An 11,738-nucleotide genomic window follows, 5' to 3' on the forward strand; every position below is an offset into this window, starting at 1 on the left:
GTGTATAACATCTCTGTTTCCTTCATTTTTCACGACGACAGTACAGATTTAGTAATAATAACGCGTACAGTGATCGTCTTAAAGGGTGAGTCACGCGGCAGTGGAAGGGAGGTAGGGTATCCGATAAATGTCAGCGCATCGGAAACAATTTCTAAAATACGAGAATTGCAACATATTCCGCGATAAGAAGTAACATTCCTCGAAGTTCTAAAAGCCTTTCATACTTCGCGGAACTTACCTCCGCCGCGTGTACCAACAGCTCGATAGAAAAAAGAGCCGCGGAAATTCTTGACCACCTCGGTTGCAAGAATGTATCCTTAAATTCAATTAAGCGGAACGGGGCGAGCCTGCGTGAAAACAGTACGTCGTTTGTCACATCGGGGGATAAATTCGATTCCATTGCCGCCCTATTCCCTTTGGCCGCCTGTTAAGAATTCCTGCCGCGGCGCGTCCCCCTTCTAATCCAATCTACGATGATTTCGCGATCGTTCGTGGAATGGACAAGAAAGGTTCGCCGGTATTACACGTGCGAGGAAACGGACATGATTATCTGGCCGCGAAAGAAAGCTACCGGAGGATGCGGCGTACGTAAGTAACTAATGGTGCGTTTACACCGATCGAACGAATGCTTATTTGCCTCCCAGCATGAAAGAATTGATTTACTTCATAAACAAATACATTATTCGCGGAATATTTGTGAACGCTCGCTCGATTTTAGGAGCAAATTGTCGAAGAGAGGTGGAATAATTTACATTTCTTTTGAGCTAGATTAGAATCTTGATTAGTTGAAACTTTAATATTGGAATTTTTTATTCCTTTGTTTTATTGTTAGATCGTTTGACATATGTACTTGACTATCTGAACAGTCTTAATCGTAGTTGTTTGGATAATCGAGATTCTACTGTAATATTTGATTATACTGATTATTTGATTATATGAACCATTTTGGCGTCAATTGATTCAGTTGACCGAGATTCTACTGAACATAAATATTCCATCGAGATCATGGTGAATATAACATATTGTTAGTTATCGAACCGAGTATGAAATCGGTTAGTGTAAACGCACCGTAAGTAAGACGTGTCGTCGTCGCAGAAGAAAACGAAGACCCCGAAGAAACAGGAAATCAGTGGAGCGGAAAGCCATCGTGCCAGACGGGACTTCCGGTCCGGTCTTTTTGGCTCGATATAATGCCCTTCCATGTTCGGTATTGTCATGGTCATAATCCTTTAGCGTACAGTCACGACTCGATTACTATCTCTTTAGTACATAAGACACGATAGTTTAACGAAGATGATCGTTAAATTCATTCTCATTTATAATCCCTTTTACCAGTAAGCATAGTTCAATAAAAAACAGAATGAAACTCCAATATATATTCGAATTAATCTCGTACTTCGTAAGTCCTCGAAAGAGTAGAACCAATTTGCAAAAAACAAATTAAAGCAAAGTATGAATAGCATAACAGCCGATAAGATCACGTACGTTGAAAAAAGATCCATCGCCAAGCAAAAGCAACATATTCCGTCGGTGGCAAAAGGGTTTCAGTAGAATGGTTCTTTGAAGCGCCAGAATTAGCTTATGAATACCGTATCGAAGTTTCTGTCGATTGTTTGGCGAACGTTCTCTTGATTTGCAAATGGAGGCCTGAATTATTAAGCGACGAATATTCCCGGCGACATGTTACTCCCGCGTCTCTGGAAGAGGGAATATTATGCGTAGACACATCGGTACGTGAAAAAGGAATTACAGTTAAAGGAGCTGCGTTGCTGAATAATTTCTTCGAGCATCACGGAATCTCACTGAATGGTATATTCGCGGGCACTCCAACAAAGCGCATAATAAGAGAACGCGAGGGAAAGAGTTCTGCATAACGTGAGATAGTAGACGTAAAGAAAGTTACACTTCGCAATATAGGCCAGTGTTTAACTTTCCCCGTAGCCGTGAGCCATTTGCGTGGGACCTTCCAAATTTCAACGCGGATCCCCGGCGAACTTGTCAACAACTCGACGAATACATTAAACCACCTGAAACTTCCGTGTCTGAATAGTCATAATAACGACAACGAAACACCTTCGCGAAGCCACGAAAATAAAAGACGCAAACATACGAGCCCGCAGAAACGAAAATGAACGAGGTGTAGAGAAACAGGACGTAGCCTAGTTACCTTCATGCTCGATCCAATGAGTTATAATTGCTCGCTTTGTTACTGTTGCCAGAAAATAGAATTTCAATTAATTAAGGTGGGTAACGTTTTAATTCGCATATGTGAACCGTGCAGGATATAAATGGTAATCAGCCGTTTCGAAGCAGCTTTACGAAGAGAACATTTTACAGGCTCGTTCCCATCGCAACTACGAAGAAAGACATTTTTACTATTCGAGCGTAGGCCGAAGAAGTTGTACAGTTTTTTTTAGATGTTCGTATAGCGTGGTTTTACGTTGTTCGCTCCTTTTATATTGGCTTCTGGCGTATGGTTCGTGCGAGTTGAAATTTAGCATACCGTAGGCACTTCGTGGTTCCGTAAGACGACCACGATTTACGATCTCCCGTGCTCTGGATGAAAATTAACGTTTCAATCCGAGACTCTCGCGTTCCTGTAAACTACGAGTTCCTCGTCGCAGTTTGCCGCACTTTTCCGTCGTGTATCGCGAATCGCGAGCGAAACGAACGGATAATCGAGCCTCCGGGCTACCATTTTTAATTTTCCTCGACGCTATTGCGGTCGAATCGCGAGATTAAAAGGGTGAGCGATAAAGGTGTACGACAGGACATGGATCCAACGAAAAGATTCTTTTGATCACTACTTTCACCCGTTGTGTCGATTTAAAGAGTATCGGACACGCGTGATACATATAAGGAAAGATTCATTTCTCGGTTTTCGACTTTTCGATTCAAGTTCGGTATACAATTGAACCGAGAAACTGTTCAATGTTCATTGAAATCGCTGAAGTTTCATTTATCTAAATTCAATCGCAATCGTCAAATTCTATTGAGAAATTAAAGTGTATATTTCAAAAGGAAATAATTTGTCGCGAAGGAAACATGCGTCGAGTAAATATTACTATCAATGACAGTCACCGATAATATTAATAAGAAAATAGTAACTGATTACTAATACCAAAAACAATCAAATCTTTATATCACATAAGTTCAACTTACTATGAACACACAGGATCATAATATGTACGTAAAATCCCCCGAGAAATTTATCAAGGATTGAATTCAACGAAATTTCGCTTCCTTACACAGAACGGAGGAAGAAGATGATGAAACGCCGCACGGTAAATATGGATTCCATTCCGCAGGAATAAATTCGCGATGGAAATAACTTCGACGCCGTATGCAGGCGTCCCTGTGTATTTTGTATCGTTCAACTTTTCAACTTTCTCGCGCCGCGCGAGGAAAAAAAGGTTCAACAAAGATTTAAGTGTTCCGATCCCCCTTCGCGCCTCGCCGCGATTGTAATCGAAACACGACGGCGATGCTTTTTCCGCCGATGGTCATGAATGAAGTTTCTATGCGTACGCGTTTCACTAACTCGCCCGTTTCATTCACACGTTCGACGTAATGCATTTCGCTCGCATACGCGCGGCATTTGTTTTTCCCAGAGTGTCGCTCGCGTCCCGGCGTTCCCATGTCGCCGCCATATTGGAACGGGCCTCGCGTAAACCATCCTCAGATTTTCAGCAAAAAAGACTTCTCTTAAATTCATTTGTTCCCCTCCCTTAACACGGTACGTGCCACGAAAATCTTGATTGTTCTTTCATAGCAATTTGCATTCATAGCATTCTTTTGTGGCAAAGAATAGCAGGAACAATTATTAATTATTTGGCGTTACAATCCTTGCATTGCAATATTATTAGCTTAGTTATCAGTTAATTATTCACTGAACATTTTCACTGAACATCGGGTTATCTCGCATATTACAATTGTTCTCAGAAGCGTCACTCATCAGTCACGTGTTAAAATCTTTCTTTGAATTCATTACCAAAATTCGATTTGAGATTCTGCGTTTTCTTTTGTTCATGTACCTTTACGTTAATTCCTATATTGTCCGATTAATCAGTTTCGCAATTATGTCTTTACTAAAGTTCCTATCTCAACTAAGAAAAGTTCAGCAATGAACTCGTTCGTCTTTACTTCGTAGTCGGTTATTTGACTGGTTACAACAGAAATAATACAAAGTGGCTAATAACGGTTAATAAACTACTATTTCATATTTTGAAACTTTCTACAATACTTCGTAATCGACCGATGATAAACAGCAACTGGTAGCAAAGCTACAAATACCATTCACGAAACGATCCGAAGAAATCTCCGTGAAATAAATATCCCAGCAAACGGCAAGCGAGGTACACCGGGAAAACGCAGAAAAATCGAGGAAATATATCCGCAGAAATCCACGCAAAGTTGACGTGGTCCGCATAGAAAAAAAAAATGGAAAAAGAAATCGGAGCTCCGTGTTTTCCCATGACCGGGGCAAAAAGCGTGCGGGCGGCTTTCAAAGAAATCGATGACATCCATTACCGAGCGCGGGCGGTCCTTAACACGTCCTAAATCCGGTCGCGATACAAATTCCCGAGTTAATGTTTCATGAAACGAGGATAGATTACACGGTGGGCGAATTAAAACTGGCCGGCTTTTCAGCGCGGCGAACAGAGGGACGAATGAATGGACGATAACCAGGGGGTTTATCATGGACGCGCGATGGCGGCTGAATAATATCGCGTATTAAAATCACCCCGGACCTAGCCTACGTTCGTTCACTTTCCATCTCCCCTTCTGCCGCGAGAGTTCACGGGTCGGCGGGCAGCGATCGATGCACTTTCTTGACACCCCGTATGTGCCGAGTGCCGGAGGCGATGCGTGGGTGGGCGTCTCGCAACGAGCTACGGAGACCCTCGGCGTCTCTCGGCAAAGTCGGCCGGAGCCTCTGAACAGATTCTTTGCCCAAAAACAATCTCGGCGTTGAGTCAGAGCCGTGTTTGGAAGGTGGAGCGGCGGATAGGCCTGAATAGCTGCCCCGGCTAGATATAAACGCGGCGAGTCGCCTATGTACTACGTCGGGATCGCGTAACTGTTTTTGCCTCCCGTCGCGCGGAAAAATTTCACTTCACCTCTTCATCGTTTGCGTCGGCGATTGTGCTGTTTGTACTGTTTAGATAAACGATTTAGAGATGTTGACTGTGTACTTTGTTGTACTGTTCGTGGGAGGATTGATGTGTACACGTGTTCGCGGTAGAAGGATCAGAGAGGAATTGAGCTGTTCCTCTCGTTGGGATTGTAATGAAACTATTGTACGGTAGAATTTTTGTAATATGTGAATAAATTTAGTGTATTTCTAATATGCTCTATTAATAAATGGAAGGATGAATTATTAACCCTTCGCACTCGAGAGGTGACTCTGTCATTGCGCGATTTGATACAGCAAAACTATGAAGTTGAATATTTAGTATTCTAAATGAAACTTTGTATTGCTACGTGAAGTATTTCAATAAAATAGCTTCGTTGCTTAATTTATCTGTGAATTGTCGTTAAATTAGGTTCAAACAATGTTGGATATTTTCCGGTGAAAAACTTTCGAGCGCGAAGGGTTAAAATTGTAAATAATCGAATGAGAGAATTTGATCCGGTCGGCTGAACAATCTAAAATATAAGATATTTTCCTAGGAAGTGTTTTACATTTGAATGTTCAAGGTACACAGGAAAAGTGTGTACGTTATCAAAATAGGTTCGAAGAGGTTCCAAATAAACAGCGTACGCGCCAGTTGCGGTGTACTCCGTAATGAGAGACGCGCGGGGCAGAAGTGCGGACAGAGAAATGCATCCGGTGACCTATCACGCAAAACGGTCGGTTAATTCGCGCATCCCGCGAGTTTCCCATAGTTTGCTTTTTACAGGGGTAACAGAGTTGCAGGCTGAGGGGCAGACGCTCATTAATATTTATCGTGAATTCGTATCGTCGTTTCCGTTGGACCGGCAGCCGAGCGGGATCGAATCGAGCTTATCGAGCAGTTTAGCGGCAAACATTTAATCGCGATAAGAACGATAAGGGAAGATCTGTCAGGCGTCTGCAATTCAAACACGCTTCGAGCTAACGCTATCTCGCCGGGGATTCGCGCACGGCGAAACTCGATCGTAGACGCGTCTGGCGGGGCACGGTAGGTGAATCACGGAAGGGACGGAAAAATCAGGGAAACGAAGAAATCCGGGATGAATATTTACGAGGTCGGAAGACGGGACACGAGGAAAACAGAAATATCGCTGAATGTTAGGCAAATGGAAGATACGAGGCGGAAGGGGAAGCGTCTGCGAGAAGTTTGCGCACGGTTAAATGAGAAAAACCATGGCGGCGCAATGAAGCAGATGAAACCGTGGACCGCCGTGGTCTCGAAAAGGCGGAAATGTAATGGCCGCGTAAGTATTCATGGTTACATTGTAAAAATGGAGAGGAGCGAGCGGAGAGGCCGGAATCAAAGGAGAAGAAACCATGAGGATCCGACGAAATTGAAAATTGAGACAGGGGGTGGATAAAAGGTTGCAGCGGCGAGGGAGCGCGGGGATGAGATGAAGTATTCAAAAGATGAATAATCTACGAGGTAAGTTCCGAGAGAAAATTGTTGTGTCAACGGCGGGGAACGATGAATCTGATGCGAAGAATAGAATGGAAGTGAACCAAAAATTGCTGTTGAGTCAGTCTTTAGAATAAATAGAAAAAATGATATCCATTTTAACAATCCCACTATTCTAAGTGCCATTTCTACGTTTCATTAGGTGAAATAAAAATTGAGAAGAAATATATATTTTTCATTTATTATTTCATTTATCTCGCGCGTATCGAGCGTTAATTCCAATTCGGAATGTTTCGAATTTTTTGCATTCCATCGGCATCGCGCGGCTATCGCGCCGAGCTTATATTTGGCTAAGGATAAGTTACGGGTATTATTATCGATATGATTCACAGAGACTCGCGGTTACGTTCAAGTGTGCGTAAACAGATGCATCGCATGCAGATAGGCTCGTAAAGGCCTTCGAAACGTTTTTCCCTTTCGCGTCTTGTATGCGCATGCGACAGAAAAAATGCAGTGTCGAACATGGTAAATGGTTCATTGTTCTCGCCGGGAGACAATAACGTGTGGGTATTTCGGATCCGTCGCTGACGAAATTCGTCGCTCAACAATGGAGTAAAAAAATTTTAAAACATACACGCTCCTGGACACAATCGCCGTCGATTTCCACTTTCCGAAACCGTTTTCTGTTTGCAACACCCCGTCACAATGGGCTGGCAATTTTACGTTTATTAACCCCCATTAAATGTATTACAGTAAATTAATCAGGATCATCAAGGATTTATTTCGCGCAAAGAATACTGTAACAGTTCGATCCGCGAATATGTTTATATTAGAAATAACTGCTTAATGTTCGCTGTTATTTATTATCATTCTGTACTTTGAAGGCAACTTTTCCTAATTTGCTAGGCATACTATGAACATTATTTACATACATCGTTCCCTGTATGTATCCGGAGAACAGGATATTATTTTTCATCTTTACGAGTGTCGTTAGATGCAAGCAACGAACTCATTAACTTGCAAAAAGCGGAAATGAATCTATTACTTTCTGCAGTGTGACTAATGCTACACTCCCTTCGAGATAAATCAACTGTGAGATAGTTTAGCATCATACTCGATCAAGTGCAAAAATATAAGACGAAATCGAATGGAAAGCTCGTTACAATGATTATCAAATGCAAAACGTGTACTTTAGACATAGTTTTCTTGGTTTTTTTATAGCTACAGGTAATTTATTATGTAAATATAAGTTTCTAAAGAGTCGTTTAGGAGAAATAAGAAATTTTATCGTTAGTTAGAAATTATTATTCATCGAGGGAGGAAGAAAATACGCTCCAACAATAATTTAGGAAAACAGAGAAGTCATCGGCGAATAAACGTCGATAGAATCGATAACGTCGAGCTAGCATTTCGATAATGTCAACGGCACGTCAGCGTGAAAGTCGCTAAAACGGAGATTCCAAGCACGACTGGCCAAGAGTCGCGGCACACGAGCAGCTCGGGGCACCTTGACGAAAGTGCAAGGTTAAATCGAATAAGATCGTCCTGCTGCGCCGAATACTAGACGCAATTACACGTCGCTTGTGCGACACGCTTTCTTTATTGCAAAGATGTCAGTGCCGCGCACCGTAACGAAGGTCGTTTGTCAACGCCGACTTGCTCGTGCAATTTACAAACCGTGATGTAATCCAACACGCATCGTTTAGATGTGATCAGTGATAACACATGTACCCATCTTAATATTCGATTATAGAAATCCCTCACTAATAAAGAAAAACATCTCAAGATTTCGATTTCGATAGACTAAGAATAAATATAATACTCTATTCACTTATCTTTTAGTTCAAATGTTGCATTTATTTATGAGATGAAATATTATATTTACTTATTACCAAAATATTAATAACATTCCCTTCTTAACACCAAATAAACACTTCTTCGACACTAAAAACTAAGCCAAGCCTATTGCCTAAAAATGTCCAAATCCTCGACTATCTCCAAAAGTCTACACCCGTATCCTCCGCGCGAACACGAAAGTGCCCCCATAAACGTCAACTCGTTCGCACTTTCAACAGCTCCAAACCCATCGCCCTATTCGGAAGTGTCACGAATAAAAAGATCCCCCTTCGAAAACAATCCAAAATAAACGCACCGGTACACCATCAAACTCAACGAGCATCCTACCTTTGTCACGCAGCACGAGTCCAAGCGGCGTCCTCTTAAAAAAAAATCCCTTTCGTCGATCGCCGTTGCCCAATCGATCAGCGTGCAGCTCGTCCACGATAAATCATACGCAACGTTGCGAAAGGCACAGGATGGTTCCCTGGAACTGTCACACCCGCGCTGACATCTGGATCACTTCGTTTCAAAACAAAGTGGATCACCTCGCCGAGTCCGAAATTCCAGCAGAAAAGTCTCGGTTTTTCATGAAAATCCAGGGAAAGAAGGAACCGGCATCATTCTTGGATCCTCGACTGAACAGAGGACCGTGGATCGAGCGCGCGCGGATCTCGAGGAAGCGAAATGTAAACACATGCGTCGCCTCGGCGCCGAACAGTCAAGTTGACGTTGACAGTCGGCCAAGTTTAGCTTCGGTCGAACCGGTGACCGGGCGATCGGTGTGCTCGTCGGATCGAGCCGGTGACCGGCGATGTTTTTCGACGATGGATGAAAAAGTCACAGAACGTACGGGATCACAATAGAAGTTCGCCGAGCCACGAGTACACAGTCAGTCAGTCAGTCACGGCTCGGCAGTCGGAGTACACTGCAAGCCGAACCTCGGCCGCCACGCGACTCCGAACTCGAAAGCGGAGCCGCGCAAGATGGTCGACGCCGTGGCAGCTCTTTCATTGGCTGCCCCTCGTCGGTCAGGTACTCCGGCACTGTTATCGTCCGGCAAAACGCGGCGCACCACTTCGAAAACGCCGCGGAGAATTCCTGATAACAGACCGTGCGGGTACCGTGTTTTCTGATTGTCCGGGAATTCCCGACGTTCTTTTTTTTTCAATTTTCTGCTGAGTCCACGGGGAGGATCCGTTGACTTTCGATGGAGGAGAAAGTATTTGGTAACTGGTTTAGTTTGGATTTTGTTGAACTTTGTGGGGTGTTATTAGCGGGCGATTCGTATTGGATTTGTAGACTGTGTGTTGGAGATAGAAAGTATCGTGGATGTAAATGGATGGTTGTTTCGACGAGAGATCGGTGATCTAAGGTTGAAAATAAAATGATTTTAGAGTAGTGGAGTATGATCTTGGGATACTGGATGAAATTTGAAGTTTGAATATTTGGAATTGTAGAAATGGAGGGGGTCTTAGGTTGTTTGAAGTTACAAAAGGACGCGTGTTCTGAAATCACGAGCAAGATGTCAATGTCCATCGAGGACGTTGAATACGTAAAACAATTTACGGACGGGGCTTTCTAAAACCGTGTGTTGTAACAGGGACCAAGGTTTCTACGCAGGGACATCGGAATTGGATAAGAGGAAGATGTCTCTTCGAATGTAGAGGAAAACAAAAATTACGAAGTTTCTGAAGAAATTATTATACTGCTTCGGAGAACTAACTTTAATATTGATAAATCTTTATGCGTTTCGATCTTACTTCAAAAAATATGCTTCGCAGAAACGTATGGATATTCCGACCGCAGAAACATGGGTTCCGTACTACTTCCAACAGTGGTCAACATTTAATTAACATTTCACATTCCATTAGCTAGAAAAATAAGCGATCAGGCGTGGCTGTTTCCACGTTCCTTTACGGTTGCTGCGAACCAATAATCAAATTCGTACTACTTTCCTCGTAGAATCTACTTATCTTCTCCTCGCCGACCTATAAATCATGTTAATTTCTTGAAACTAAGCTATACTGATACTCATTCTATATGGACCAGCTCATATGAACAGGGTAACACGACAACATTTCTATAATTGCAAAATATATATGAAACTAATAAGAATTCAATCTGGCAATTGAAAACTTTAAGATGCTAAAAACAAAGAAGCAAACATCCTTCCTAATAAGATGAAAACATTTTCCTTACACTCTCGAGGAAATCGCGCGGCAGCGTAAAACGGATATTACGAAACGATACAAGAACTCTCTGATTAAGGAAACGCATCGAATGATAAGGCCGGATTAAACGACCACCATAATTTATGGAGATAAACATTGGAGATCGGTATAATCCGACGAAATATAGATCGCAATCAGTTTCATTTGCTTTTGGTAATCTTCTACTCGAAACGTAAACGTTGGCCAATTAAAATCCACTTAATCGTCGGATCAAAGCCAATCGACGCCGAATTGAAAATTACATTTTCGCTGGCCAGGTAATTAACGGTCAGACGAACGAAGGTGTTCCCGAAGCGACTGACCCTGCAAGGAATGCAGCTAACTGCAAATTTCCGGTAGGCTACGATCTAAACGAAATGGACATACACACGTCCGAACAAATTCTGTCGGCCGGATTATGTGTACATACCAGATCGCTTAGAACCTCGTTCATTTCCGATTCTCTTTCGTTCCCTTCGTTTACGCCTTTCCCGAGGGCTCCGTCGCGCACGTACGCCGACTGCCTGCAAGGTCGTTTCATCCATCTCCTTCCCTTTTTTTTCAACAAATCACGATGCCGTACACGCGAGGTTATGCAAATTTTCTTGGCAAAACAAGCAAACGTGGAAACGCTTGTACGATTCTCGAAGACGACGCGTTGATCCCCTGGTTAAAAATAATTTTGTCCTTTTCAGATAGCATCCTGTCGAAAAGTTTCCGCTGGAAATTAACGATCTTTTAGCCGTTGTTGTTCGGGCATTGAGCTTCTAATCATACGATTCGTGAAACTACATTGGCGAACAATGGGGATATTGGAATTGCTATTAGAAAATTCAATTTGAACTCTTTTAATTCTTGTTTTGTTAGGTAGGAATCATTTTGTTTCGAATTTCAGGGAAACTGAGAGTGTTCAAGGAAACTGCGCCGCACGTAGAAAATGTATTGAGTTATTCTTGTATTTGCTAACTATTTGCCATTTTCACTATACTTCGATCGGAAATTGGCAAGACCGATCTTCGCTACGTAATTCGAGGAAAGAAGGTCGGAGAACCATCGATACCTAACCGCAGCGAGGATATCAGGCCAACGAAAGACCCGACCGCGAGATTGTGGT

The 11,738-nt window shown here is 42.7% G+C and overlaps 1 protein-coding gene across 1 annotated transcript in view; it reads right to left on the reverse strand.

The window, feature by feature from the left end:
• Positions 1–9,395, reverse strand: part of ec (ubiquitin specific peptidase echinus) — a 104,608-nt gene extending 95,213 nt beyond the window's left edge. The window contains exon 1 of the mRNA XM_031990127.2: positions 8,760–9,395. The gene's annotated coding sequence lies outside the window, so the exon portion shown is untranslated. The remainder of the gene's footprint in view (positions 1–8,759) is intronic.
• Positions 9,396–11,738: the final 2,343 nt, after the last annotated feature.

This window comes from Nomia melanderi, chromosome 9, assembly GCF_051020985.1.
Source record: "Nomia melanderi isolate GNS246 chromosome 9, iyNomMela1, whole genome shotgun sequence".
Taxonomy (NCBI): domain Eukaryota; kingdom Metazoa; phylum Arthropoda; class Insecta; order Hymenoptera; family Halictidae; genus Nomia; species Nomia melanderi.